This window comes from Lissotriton vulgaris, chromosome 8, assembly GCF_964263255.1.
Source record: "Lissotriton vulgaris chromosome 8, aLisVul1.2, whole genome shotgun sequence".
NCBI lineage: Eukaryota > Metazoa > Chordata > Amphibia > Caudata > Salamandridae > Lissotriton > Lissotriton vulgaris.
Window position 1 is genome coordinate 1529745069 of NC_141696.1, and position 11926 is coordinate 1529756994.

General features: G+C 47.2%; 1 non-coding gene across 1 annotated transcript; it reads right to left on the minus strand.

Annotated features, from left to right (window-relative positions):
- Window positions 1-10946: 10946 nt before the first annotated feature.
- Window positions 10947-11019, minus strand: TRNAF-GAA (transfer RNA phenylalanine (anticodon GAA)). The gene has a single exon. It is a non-coding gene; the product is annotated as a tRNA-Phe (tRNA).
- Between the last annotated feature and the right edge of the window lie 907 nt (window positions 11020-11926).

An 11926-nucleotide genomic window follows, 5' to 3' on the forward strand; every position in this document is an offset into this window, starting at 1 on the left:
ATTTGATGAATAGAGAAAAAGTACTACAGCTGATTCCAAGACCTATTTTGTTAGAAGCAAGGAACCTCCCAACTGTGCCGAAACCCGGGATTGAACCAGGGACCTTTAGATTTTCAGTCTAACACTCTCCCAACTGAGCTATTTCGACCTTCTGATAGCTGGGGTCTTCATACTTTAATTTGAACCATTTAACAAAATAGATGCAGGACCTGGATTTTTAACCTCATATGGTAGAGATATGTTTCAAGGAGTCCTGTATCATTCCCCAGTTAACTGGTGCAATGGGTAAATAAAATTTTTGGGATCCAGGTTAGGTAGTTATTTTTTTAACTCTGAATGGACTAGCACTATATTACCCAGATATATTTGGCATGAGTAGGTAAGCAATGTCATCTGACTACTGACATCTGTGTTCAAGGGGGAGTGGAATGTGATGCAGACAAGAGTTTACTTTACAAAAAAGGACGAAATGGGAAACATTCATAGTCAAACCTGAAGGCAAGATAGGTGGAAGAAAGTTTAAAAGGAGGACAGAAAGCAAAGTCTATGTTGAATTGATCATTTTGTAAATCAGTTGATAAAAATGTTGATAGAGAAAAAAGTACCACAGCTGATTTCAAGACTTATTTTGTGAGAAGCAAGGAACCTCTAAACAGTGCCAAAACACAGGTTTGAACCTGGGACCTTTAGATCTTCAGTCTAACGCTCTCCCAACTGAGCTATTTCGGCCTCCTACTAGCTGTAGTCTTCATACTTTGATTTGAACTATTTAACAAAATAGATGCATGACCTGGATATTTGACCTTATATGTTAGAGATATGTTTTAAGGAGTCCTGTATCATTCATCAGTTAACTGGTGCAATGGGTAAATAATATTTTTGGGATCCAGGTTAGGTCATTTTTTTTTTAACTCCGAATGGACTAGCACTATATTACCCAGACGTATTTTGCCTGAGTAGGTAAGCAATGTCATCTGACCACTGACATCTGTGTTCAAGGGGAAGTGGAAGGTAATGCAGACAAGAGTTTACTTTACAAAAAAGCATGAAATGGGAAATATTGATTGTCAAACCTGAAGGTAAGAGAGGTGGAAGCAAGTTTAGAAGGAGGACATAAAGCAAAGTCTATGTTAAATTGATTGTGTTGTAGATAAGTTGGAAAAAATGTGATGAATAGAGAAAAAGTACTACAGCTGATTCCAAGACCTATTTTGTTAGAAGCAAGGAACCTCTCAACTGTGCCGAAACCCGGGATTGAACCAGGGACCTTTAGATCTTCAGTACAACGCTCTCCCAACTGAGCTATATCTGCCTTCTGATAGCTGGGGTCTTCATACTTTAATTTGAACCATTTAACAAAATAGATGCAGGACCTGGATTTTTAACCTCATATGGTAGAGATATGTTTTAAGGAGTCCTTTATCATTCCCCAGTTAACTGGTGCAATGGGTAAATAGCATTTTTGGGATCCAGGTTAGATAGTTGTTTTTTCAACTCTGAATGGACTAGCACTATATTACCCAGACGTATTTGGCATGAGTAGGTAAGCAATGTCATCTGACTACTGACATCTGTGTTCAAGGGGAAGTGGAAGGTAATGCAGACAAGAGTTTACTTTACAAAAAAGGACGAAATGGGAAACATTCATTGTCAAACCTGAAGGCAAGATAGGTGGAAGAAAGTTTAAAAGGAGGACAGAAAGCAAAGTCTATGTTGAATTGATCATTTTGAGATTCAGTTGATAAAAATGTTGATAGAGAAAAAAGTACTACAGCTGATTCCAAGACCTATTTTGTTAGAAGCAAGGTACCTCTCAACTGTGCCGAAACCCGGGATTGAACCAGGGACCTTTAGATCTTCAGTCTAACGCTCTCCCAACTGAGCTATTGCGGCCTGCTTATAGCTGTGGTCTTCATACTTTAATTTAAACCATTTAACAAAATAGATGCAGGACCTGGATTTTTAACCTCATATGGTAGAGATATGTTTTAAGGAGTCCTTTATCATTCCCCAGTTAACTGGTGCAATGGGTAAATAGCATTTTTGGGATCCAGGTTAGATAGTTGTTTTTTCAACTCTGAATGGACTAGCACTATATTACCCAGATATATTTGGCATGAGTAGGTAAGCAATGTCATCTGACTACTGACATCTGTGTTCAAGGGGAAGTGGAAGGTAATGCAGACAAGAGTTTACTTTACAAAAAAGCATGAAATGGGAAATATTCATTGTCAAACCTGAAGGTAAGAGAGGTGGAAGCAAGTTTAGAAGGAGGACATAAAGCAAAGTCTATGTTAAATTGATTGTGTTGTAGATCAGTTGGAAAAAATTTGATGAATAGAGAAAAAGTACTACAGCTGATTCCAAAACCTTTTTTGTTAGAAGCAAGGAACCTCTCAACTGTGCCGAAACCCGGGATTGAACCAGGGACCTTCAGATCTTCAGTCTAACGCTCTCCCAACTGAGCTATTTTGGCCTTCTGATAGCTGGGGTCTTCATACTTTAATTTGAACCATTTAACAAAATAGATGCAGGACCTGGATTTTTAACCTCATATGGTAGAGATATGTTTGGAGGAGTCCTGTATCATTCCCCAGTTAACTGGTGCAATCGGTAAATAGCATTTTTGGGATCCAGGTTAGGTAGTTGTTTTTTTATTTCTGAATGGACTAGCACTATATTACCTAGATATATTTGGCATGAGTAGGTAAGCAATGTCATCTGACTACTGACATCTGTGTTCAAGGGGAAGTGGAATGTGATGCAGACAAGAGTTTACTTTACAAAAAAGGACGAAATGGGAAACATTCATTGTCAAACCTGAAGGCAAGATAGGTGGAAGAAAGTTTAAAAGGAGGACAGAAAGCAAAGTCTATGTTGAATTGATCATTTTGTAGATCAGTTGATAAAAATGTTAATAGAGAAAAAAGTACTACAGCTGATTCCAAGACCTATTTTGTTAGAAGCAAGGAACCTCTCAACTGTGCCGAAACCCATATGGCTGAGATACCCGCCACCCCCTCTCAACACAATCCCCAAGGATGGGAAACCGGAAACAGTTCTGAACTTTTGGAAGACGGGAGGGAGTGACCCTCCCGGCCGTATTTATTAAAATATGAAACAAAATTAAAACATTAAAATAACAGTTTCATATTATGTACAATTTCATTACCACATTGCGATGTTTGGCTAACCTTAACATATTCTCTAATACAAAGGTTATCCTAGCCGAACTAACATCCTACAAAACATCTAACTTGAAATTTTGAAATTGTACATCCTAACGTTTAAGGGCCAACGGCAAGGTCGTAACCGGTGTCAAGATCCCTAACCAGAAATATCCCCCTCACTTGTGAGGGGCGACCGCACCGAGGTGTACCTCGAGTGCAACTACCAATTTCCCTTGACTTGACGGGGGCCCCAATAAACTCAACGCCACTTAAAGGTCGTCCGAGGACTCGTGTGAGGAATCTAGAAGGTAGCGTAGACCCCCCCCCCAAACCCCACACAACTTACCACATCTGCTGTCGCAGATGTCCTGGCCCCGGGAAATTCTCCGGGAGGGGGCTGTAGCCCCCCCTACCCAGGAAGGGGCCTTGACCGCCGTTCCTTTCCTTTCGGCGTCCCATCCTTAGAAGGGACCGCCTTCCCCGTTGAGGGGCCAATGGCCACCTCCTTCGAGCGCTCCCATCCGTAATGGGTGACGCCCACTCATAGGGATCTTCCAATTAGTGCTCACCGATCATGACCTTACCGCCACAGGCCGGATAGTTGACCGGCTATCTGGACCCCCCACAACACTCCTACCTAAAGGTCATGTCTTAAAGTCTTTAGCCAAGCTATACAGTCTCCTATGAGTAACTCGTTCCCCACCCGGGACAAATGAACACCATCCCCCAAAAATACATACTGTCACCAGTAATACAACCATGCGAAATAGAATGCAGTGTATTGGAACGGAACAATCTACTCACTTTGTTATTAATTTTTCTTACTGAATGGTTTAGAGCAGAAACAGAAATAGCCCCCCGCCATACTTTACGCGGGATCATATGTGACCATGCAATCGTGCACCCTGGAACTCTCCTCGCCAACCAACTTACAGTGGAAAGCATCGCCTCAAGAAGAAGTCGTCTACCAGTGGTGACCAAATCATTGCCCCCAAGATGTACTATGACTATAGACGGCGGTGACCTCGTCCGCCCTAGCAAACCCTCAAAAAATGATTGAAACTGGTCAATACAGAGTCCGCCCTTTCCGTAGAAGGACACACTGTACCCGTATTCCCCAGCCACGTGATTCATGTCACCTGCTTTGAATACGTCCGCGGCCCGCCTCATGTATGAGTGGCCCACGACCCACACCTCCTTTTTCACAGCCGGTGAAGTATGACCGCTGGCCCGGTGTTGGGTCGACTGCATAGTCCGCCCCGCCTCGTAAGCTTGCGCAACTGAAACCAAACAAAAACAAGAAGCGTGAGTACATCGTTACAGCTTCACAACATGTGCAACCGCACATACCTCTTATAACAATTAGAGGACCAACACCCCACACGTTTAATTTGTTCAACATTCAGACCCCTGGCCGTAGCCTCTGTAGCAGCCCCTATCCGAAAGGAATGGGTCCCAAACTCGCCCGGGTTCAAGCCCGCAGCCGTAATCGACATCGCAAGCACCCGCTGAAACTGAAACCTCGTCAGTGGGGTGGCGTCAGCGTGTCTCAACAAGGTCCCCCCCCATGATGCCACCCTCTGTGCTAAATACTCCTCTACACAACTCACCGGGCACATGGAGGACCCGGGGATCCTTCGTATCATTATGCAGTCCCCCATCGAACCCTGATCGGTCTTGGACTTAACAAATGAGACAGTCATTGCCTCCCCCCTGACTTGGACGTGCTCTCGGCACAGTCCCCCCCTGGTATCCTGCTTGTTCCTTGCCACTAATTCGCTTACCCGCATAGCCCCATGGAATGCTAGCACAAAAGCGGCTCGGAATAACACTGCTTCATACTGGGATGAACATGTTGCAGGAAGTACAGATAACAACAAAGCCAACCTATCCAGACCTATCGGGCGCCTTTCATCTACTCTGCGACATCCTAACGTTTAAGGGCCAACGGCAAGGTCGTAACCGGTGTCAAGATCCCTAAACCAGAAATATCCCCCTCACTTGTGAGGGGCGACCGCACAGAGTTGTACCTCAAGTGCAACTACCAATTTCCCTTGACTTGACGGGGGCCCCAATAAACTCGACGCCACTTAAAGGTCGTCCGAGGACTCGTCTGAGGTATCTAGAAGGTAGCGTAGACCCCCCCCCCAAACCCCACACAACTTACCACATCTGCCGTCGCAGATGTCCTGGCCCCGGGAAATTCCCCAGGAGGGGGCTGTAGCCCCTCCTACCCAGGAAGGGGCCTTGACCACCTTTCCTTTCCTTTTGGCGGCCCATCCTTAGAAGGGACCGCCTCCCCGTTGAGGGGCCAATGGCCACCTCCCTCGAGCGCTCCCATCCGTAATGGGTGACGCCCACTCATAGGGATCTTCCAATTAGTGCTCACCGATCATGACCTTACCGCCACAGGCCGGATAGTTGACCGGCTATCCGGACCCCGCACAACACTCCTACCTAAAGGTCATGTCTTAAAGTCTTTAGCCAAGCTATCAAGTCTCCTATGAGTAACTCGTTCCCCACCCGGGACAAATGAACACCATCCCCCAAATACATACTGTCACCATTAATACAACCATGCGAAATAGAATGCAGTGTATTGGAACGGAACAATCTACTCACTTTGTTATTAATTTTTCTTACTGAATGATTCAGAGCAGAAACAGAAATAGCCCCCCGCCATACTTTTCGTGGGATCATATGGGACCATGCAATTGTGCACCCTGGAACTCTCCTCGCTAACCAACTTACAGTGGAAAGCATCGCCTCAAGAAGAAGTCGTCTACCAGTGGTGACCAAATCATTGCCCCCAAGATGTACTATGACTATAGACGGCGGTGACCTCGTCCGCCCTAGCAAACCCTCGAAAAATGATTGAAACTGGTCAATACAGAGTCCGCCCCTTCCGTAGAAGGACACACTGTACCCGTATTCCCCAGCCACGTGAATCATGTCACCTGCTTTGAATACGTCCGCGGCACGCCTCACGTATGAGTGGCCCACGACCCACACCTCCTTTTTCACAGCCGGTGATGTCTGACCGCTGGCCCGGTGTTGGGTCGACTGCATAGTCCGCCCCGCCTCGTAGGCTTGCGCAACTGAAACCAAACAAAAACAAGAAGCGTGAGTACATCATTACAGCTTCACAACATGTGCAACCGCACATACCTTTTATAACAGTTGGAGGACCAACGCCCCACACGTTTAACTTGTTCGACATTCAGACCCCTGGCTGTAGCCTCTGTAGCAGCCCCTATCTGAAAGGAATGGGTCCCAAACTCGCCCGGGTTCAAGCCTGCAGCGGCAATCGACATCGCAAGCACCCGCTGAAACTGAAACCTCGTCAGTGGGGTGGCGTCAGCGTGTCTCAACAAGGTCCCCCCCCATGCTGCCACCCTTTGTGCTAAATATTCCTCTACACAACTCACCGGGCACATGGAGGACCCGGGAATCCTTTGTATGATTATGCAGTCGCCCATCGCCCCCTGATCGGTCTTGGACCTGACAAACGAGACAGTCATTGTCTCCCCTCTGACCTGAACGTGCTCTCGGCACAGTCCCCCCATCACATCCTGCTTGTTCCTTGCCACTAGTTCGCTTACCCGCATAGCCCCATGGAATGCCAGCGCAAAAGCGGCTCGGAATAACACTGTTTCATACTGGGATGAACACGTTGCAGGGAGTATGGATAATAACAGGGCCAACCTATCCAAACCTATCGGGCGCCTTTCGTCTACTCTGCGACCCTCAAGGCGTTGCCACCCACGTAGCGCTTTTTGCACAACGAAAGACGCTGTCGGGTCCTGGATCCCATGAGCCCTAGCCACAAAGGAAATGGCGGCCCGATGCCTCTGGGCCGTAGCCACTGATTTGCCTGCCTGATGTAAAGACAGCAGGAATTTCACTACCAACTCCTCCTGGCCCCAAAGCTCCCCTCTAGCCGCCCCCAAAAAGGCCCAATAGGAACGGAACGCCCCTTCATATGCCTTCCTCGTCCTGGGTGCTAAACTCTCTCCCACGAGGTTCTGTAGTTCGGGGCACCGAGAGACCAGAGAGCTTCGGGAAAGGGTGCTGCCACCGGGTCCGCTGTGGGCAGAAAACCCCAGAAGGCCTGCATACGAAAACGAGAAAGCGCATCAGCCGCCTGGTTCATCACCCCCGGGACATGTCTTGCCTTAAATACTACATTCAATTGCATACATAATAACACAATTTCCTTGAGCAATCTCAGAATCCACTTGCATCGTGCTGCCTGGCTATTGATACACTCAACAACGGTCATGTTATCAGACCAGAATACCACAGAGTGATCTCTGAACCCCTCGGGCCAAGTTCTCAGGGCCACCAGAATGGGAAAAAGTTCAAGGAAAGCAATGTTACTTGTCAGACCACTCTCATGCCACCATGACGGCCATTTTTGTGCCGACCACTGAGTGCCGAAAATGGCGCCAAAACCAATGCTCCCTGCCGAATCCGTCCACAGCCCCAGCTCCTCGGAGGACACGGCCGGTTTGTTCCAGACAATTCGGCCATTGAAATCCGCCAGAAATGCCAACCAAATGCGCATGTCCTGGCGAACCTCTGCCGAGAGCCTTGTGCGATGATGACCCTCCTTCAGGCCGACCATGGCTTGAGCGATCGAGCGAGAAAAGGGGCGGGCCATCGGTATAACTCTTAGGGCAAAATTCAACTGTCCCACCAATTGCTGTAATTGATGTAGCCTAACCTTAGACTCACTTATACACATTTGCAGGGATGCCCTGAATCTTAACACTTTGTCCCCTGGTAGACGAAAACAACCTTCCTCGGAATCAAGCTCGATCCCCAGAAACTCGAGGCAAGTCGAGGGACCCACAGTCTTACCTGGTGCCAATGGCACGCCAAACTGATTCATCAAAACACAAAATGCAGTCAAAGCCTGTCCACATTCGGGATCCCCGGCTGGCCCCAGAAACAAAAAGTCATCGAGATAATGCATAACATGTTGAAACCCCGTTTTCCTCGTGAAGACCCATTGCAGGAAGCAACTGAACTTTTCAAAATAGGCACAAGATATAGAGCACCCCATCGGCATACACCTATCCATGTAATAATGACCCTGAAACATGAAACCAAGGAGACGCTGATCGTCTGGATGTACCGGGAGCAACCGGAACGCTGACTCGATATCAGATTTTGCCATCAGCGCACCGGGCCCCAGACGATTCAAAATGGCTACGGCCTCATCGAAGGATGCGTACCGCACCGAACACACTTCCGGGTCTATCGCATCGTTTACTGAAAGACCACGTGGGGCTGATAAATTATGTATCAGCCGAAACTCACCCGGGTCCTTCTTGGGGACCACCCCTAAAGGGGAACAAGCAAAGTTAGCAACTGGTGGCACATTAAATGGACCGGGGACTCGACCTCGAGCCACCTCCTTCCCGATCTTTTCTTGTACCACGGTCGTATGCTGTAAGACCGATATCTGGTTTTTACATTGTGGCATACCCTGAAACTCTCCCACTGGGATGCGGAAACCATATGAAAATCCGTTGCGCAACACCCCAGCGGAAGCGTGATCCGGGTATTCGCTGAGCCAGGGAATCATTGCCATGGTATCAATTGGGGTAGGTAAAGGCGCCCCTCGGACTATGTCAGACCTGTTTGGCGCCTCCTCTACCCCCGTTATCACCCGTTTTGGCTCTGCACATGGACTCAGGATGGGATGATTGCCCACACCCCCCACATTCGTGCCTAAATTTGCATGACCCCTGGGGCCTAGTACATTTCCCCCTGTTAAAGTTCCAACAAACCCCCCTTTTATTTGCGTTGCCGGCTGGCCTCGAGTGATTGTCGTTACTCGTACCTGATCGAAAGGGCGTCCCCGCATATTGGCGGGAGGATTCCCCAACGTTACTTCCTACCAATGGCACCTTCAACATACCAGAGTCCTCCATTTTGGACCAGGACACAGAATCATAACAATCCCAAGTTAAGTTTTTATCATGCTCTTTCGCTTTCCTGAAAATATTGTCGTAACAAAACCAATGATTGCCCTCGTGAGATACAGAGAACCCCATGATCCGTGACTGATAAATCGGCAATTCGGGCAGCAATTCAGGCCTACGTTCACCCAAGATGGATGTAAAAACCCCCCATGCCTTGCCCCAATTACCAATGTTTTCATTTACCTTAAAGGCGGCCATCTTTGCGCGCCAAACACTTGGATGCATGAGCTCTTTCTGGCTCTTAACATGGTCCATTTCATAATGGTCGGTAAGCAACGAGAAGATGTTTATATATTCCCCTGCCCATATCTTCTCTTTAATAGCCAGAGGGACATGTTGACCCAATTTTTCCCTCCGAGAGGGTGCCGACTCATCCCTCGCAATCGGCAATGGCCGCTTACCTGAACCGGAAGCCGTATCTGCGACTGAAACTGATGGCGATGGTGCCTTCGTCGTTTCCCTTGTTTCCCGCAGCTGCCTCATCAACACCTGCGCGTCGTCAGCCGTGGCGCCCTTGCTACCTTTACCCAACCACGCTGCTAATTGTGCTGCCAGCTCGGGCGGCAAATCCTCCCCGGACACGGGGGTGACCACTACGGGAATCGGATTCCCTTCCTCTGGCAAAGGAGTGGGTGCTTCGAGTGGGGTACAGGGAACTGGGTTGTCTCCCCCAGCTGCTCCCCTTCTGGGCCTCTTGCCTTTTCCTCCTGGAGCTGCTCCTGCCAGAGGACGTTTCGGCCCCCCTTCCTCGTCTTTCTCCGCCATTCGCTTCTTTAAGTCGGTCACCTCCTTCATGAGAACACGCAGCATCTGGTCGGTAGTCATTCGCTTTCCCGCCTTCTTAGGCATTCTCACGACTGAGTATCTGAAAAACAAACAAGAAAGATTACAACGCTCAAAATTGGCTCTTCGTTCCGTCTCGAGCTCACGTGCAGCGAGGTGGTGCAGCTTCAGAGCACAGGAACAAGAGGATGCTTCCTTGGCTTGTTGCTCCTTTTATCCGTCTTCAGGGCGGGCGTAAACCCGCCCCGGCCTGCCCCGAGGGCTGGCCCGGCCGCGTCAGTGTCTAGGCCAGCCCACTCCAGGGCGGGAAAAAGGCGCGCCCCGGCTACGCCGCTTCGGGCATACCAGCCGAGACTCGCCTCCCGCCCAAGATGGCTTCCCGGGGGGATCGTGGTACTCCGCCATACGTTCGGGGGGACCAAATGGTCGCCCCTTTCCAGGATTGAACCAGGGACCTTTAGATCTTCAGTCTAACACTCTCCCAACTGAGATATTGCAGCCTGCTTATAGCTGTGGTCTTCATACTTTAATTTAAACCATTTAACAAAATAGATGCAGGACCTGCATTTTTAACATCATATGGTAGAGATATGTCCTGTATCATTCCGCAATTAACTGGTGCAATGGGCAAATAGCATTTTGGGGATCCAGGTTAGGTAGTTGTTTTTTTAACTCTGAATGGACTAGCACTATATTACCCAGATATATTTGGCATGAGTAGGTAAGCAATGTCATCTGACTACTGACATCTGTGTTCAAGGTGAAGTGGAAGGTAATGCAGACAAGAGTTTACTTTACAAAAAAGCATGAAATGGGAAATATTCATTGTCAAACCTGTAGGTAAGAGAGGTGGAAGCAAGTTTAGAAGGAGGACATAAAGCAAAGTCTATGTTAAATTGATTGTGTTGTAGATCAGTTGGAAAAAATTTGATGAATAGAGAAAAAGTACTACAGCTGATTCCAAGACCTATTTTGTTAGAAGCAAGGAACCTCTCAACTGTGCCGAAACCCGGGATTGAACCAGGGACCTTTAGATCTTCAGTCTAACGCTCTCCCAACTGAGCTATTTCGGCCTTCTGATAGCTGGGGTCTTCATACTTTAATTTGAACCATTTAACAAAATAGATGCAGGACCTGGATTTTTAACCTCTTATGGTAGAGATATGTTTGGAGGAGTCCTGTATCATTCCCCAGTTAACTGGTGCAATCGGTAAATAGCATTTTTGGGATCCAGGTTAGGTAGTTGTTTTTTTAACTCTGAATGGACTAGCACTATATTACCTAGATATATTTGGCATGAGTAGGTAAGCAATGTCATCTGACTACTGACATCTGTGTTCAAGGGGTAGTGGAATGTGATGCAGACAAGAGTTTACTTTACAAAAAAGGACGAAATGGGAAACATTCATTGTCAAACCTGAAGGCAAGATAGGTGGAAGAAAGTTTAAAAGGAGGACAGAAAGCAAAGTCTATGTTGAATTGATCATTTTGTAGATCAGTTGATAAAAATGTTAATAGAGAAAAAAGTACTACAGCTGATTCCAAGACCTATTTGGTTAGAAGCAAGGAACCTCTCAACTGTGCCGAAACCCGGGATTGAAACAGGGACCTTTAGATCTTCAGTCTAACGCTCTCCCAACTAAGCTATTTCGGCCTTCTGATAGGTGGGGTCTTCATACTTTAATTTGAACCATTTAACAAAATAGATGCAGGACCTGGATTTTTAACCTCATATGGTAGAGATATGTTTTAAGGAGTCCTGTATCATTCCGCAGTTAACTGGTGCAATGGGTAAATAGCATTTTTGGGATCCAGGTTAGGTAGTTGTTTTTTTAACTCTGAATGGACTAGCACTATATTACCCAGATATATTTGGCATGAGTAGGTAAGCAATGTCATCTGACTACTGACATCTGTGTTCAAGGGGAAGGGGAATGTGATGCAGACAAGAGTTTACTTTACAAAAAAGGACGAAATGGG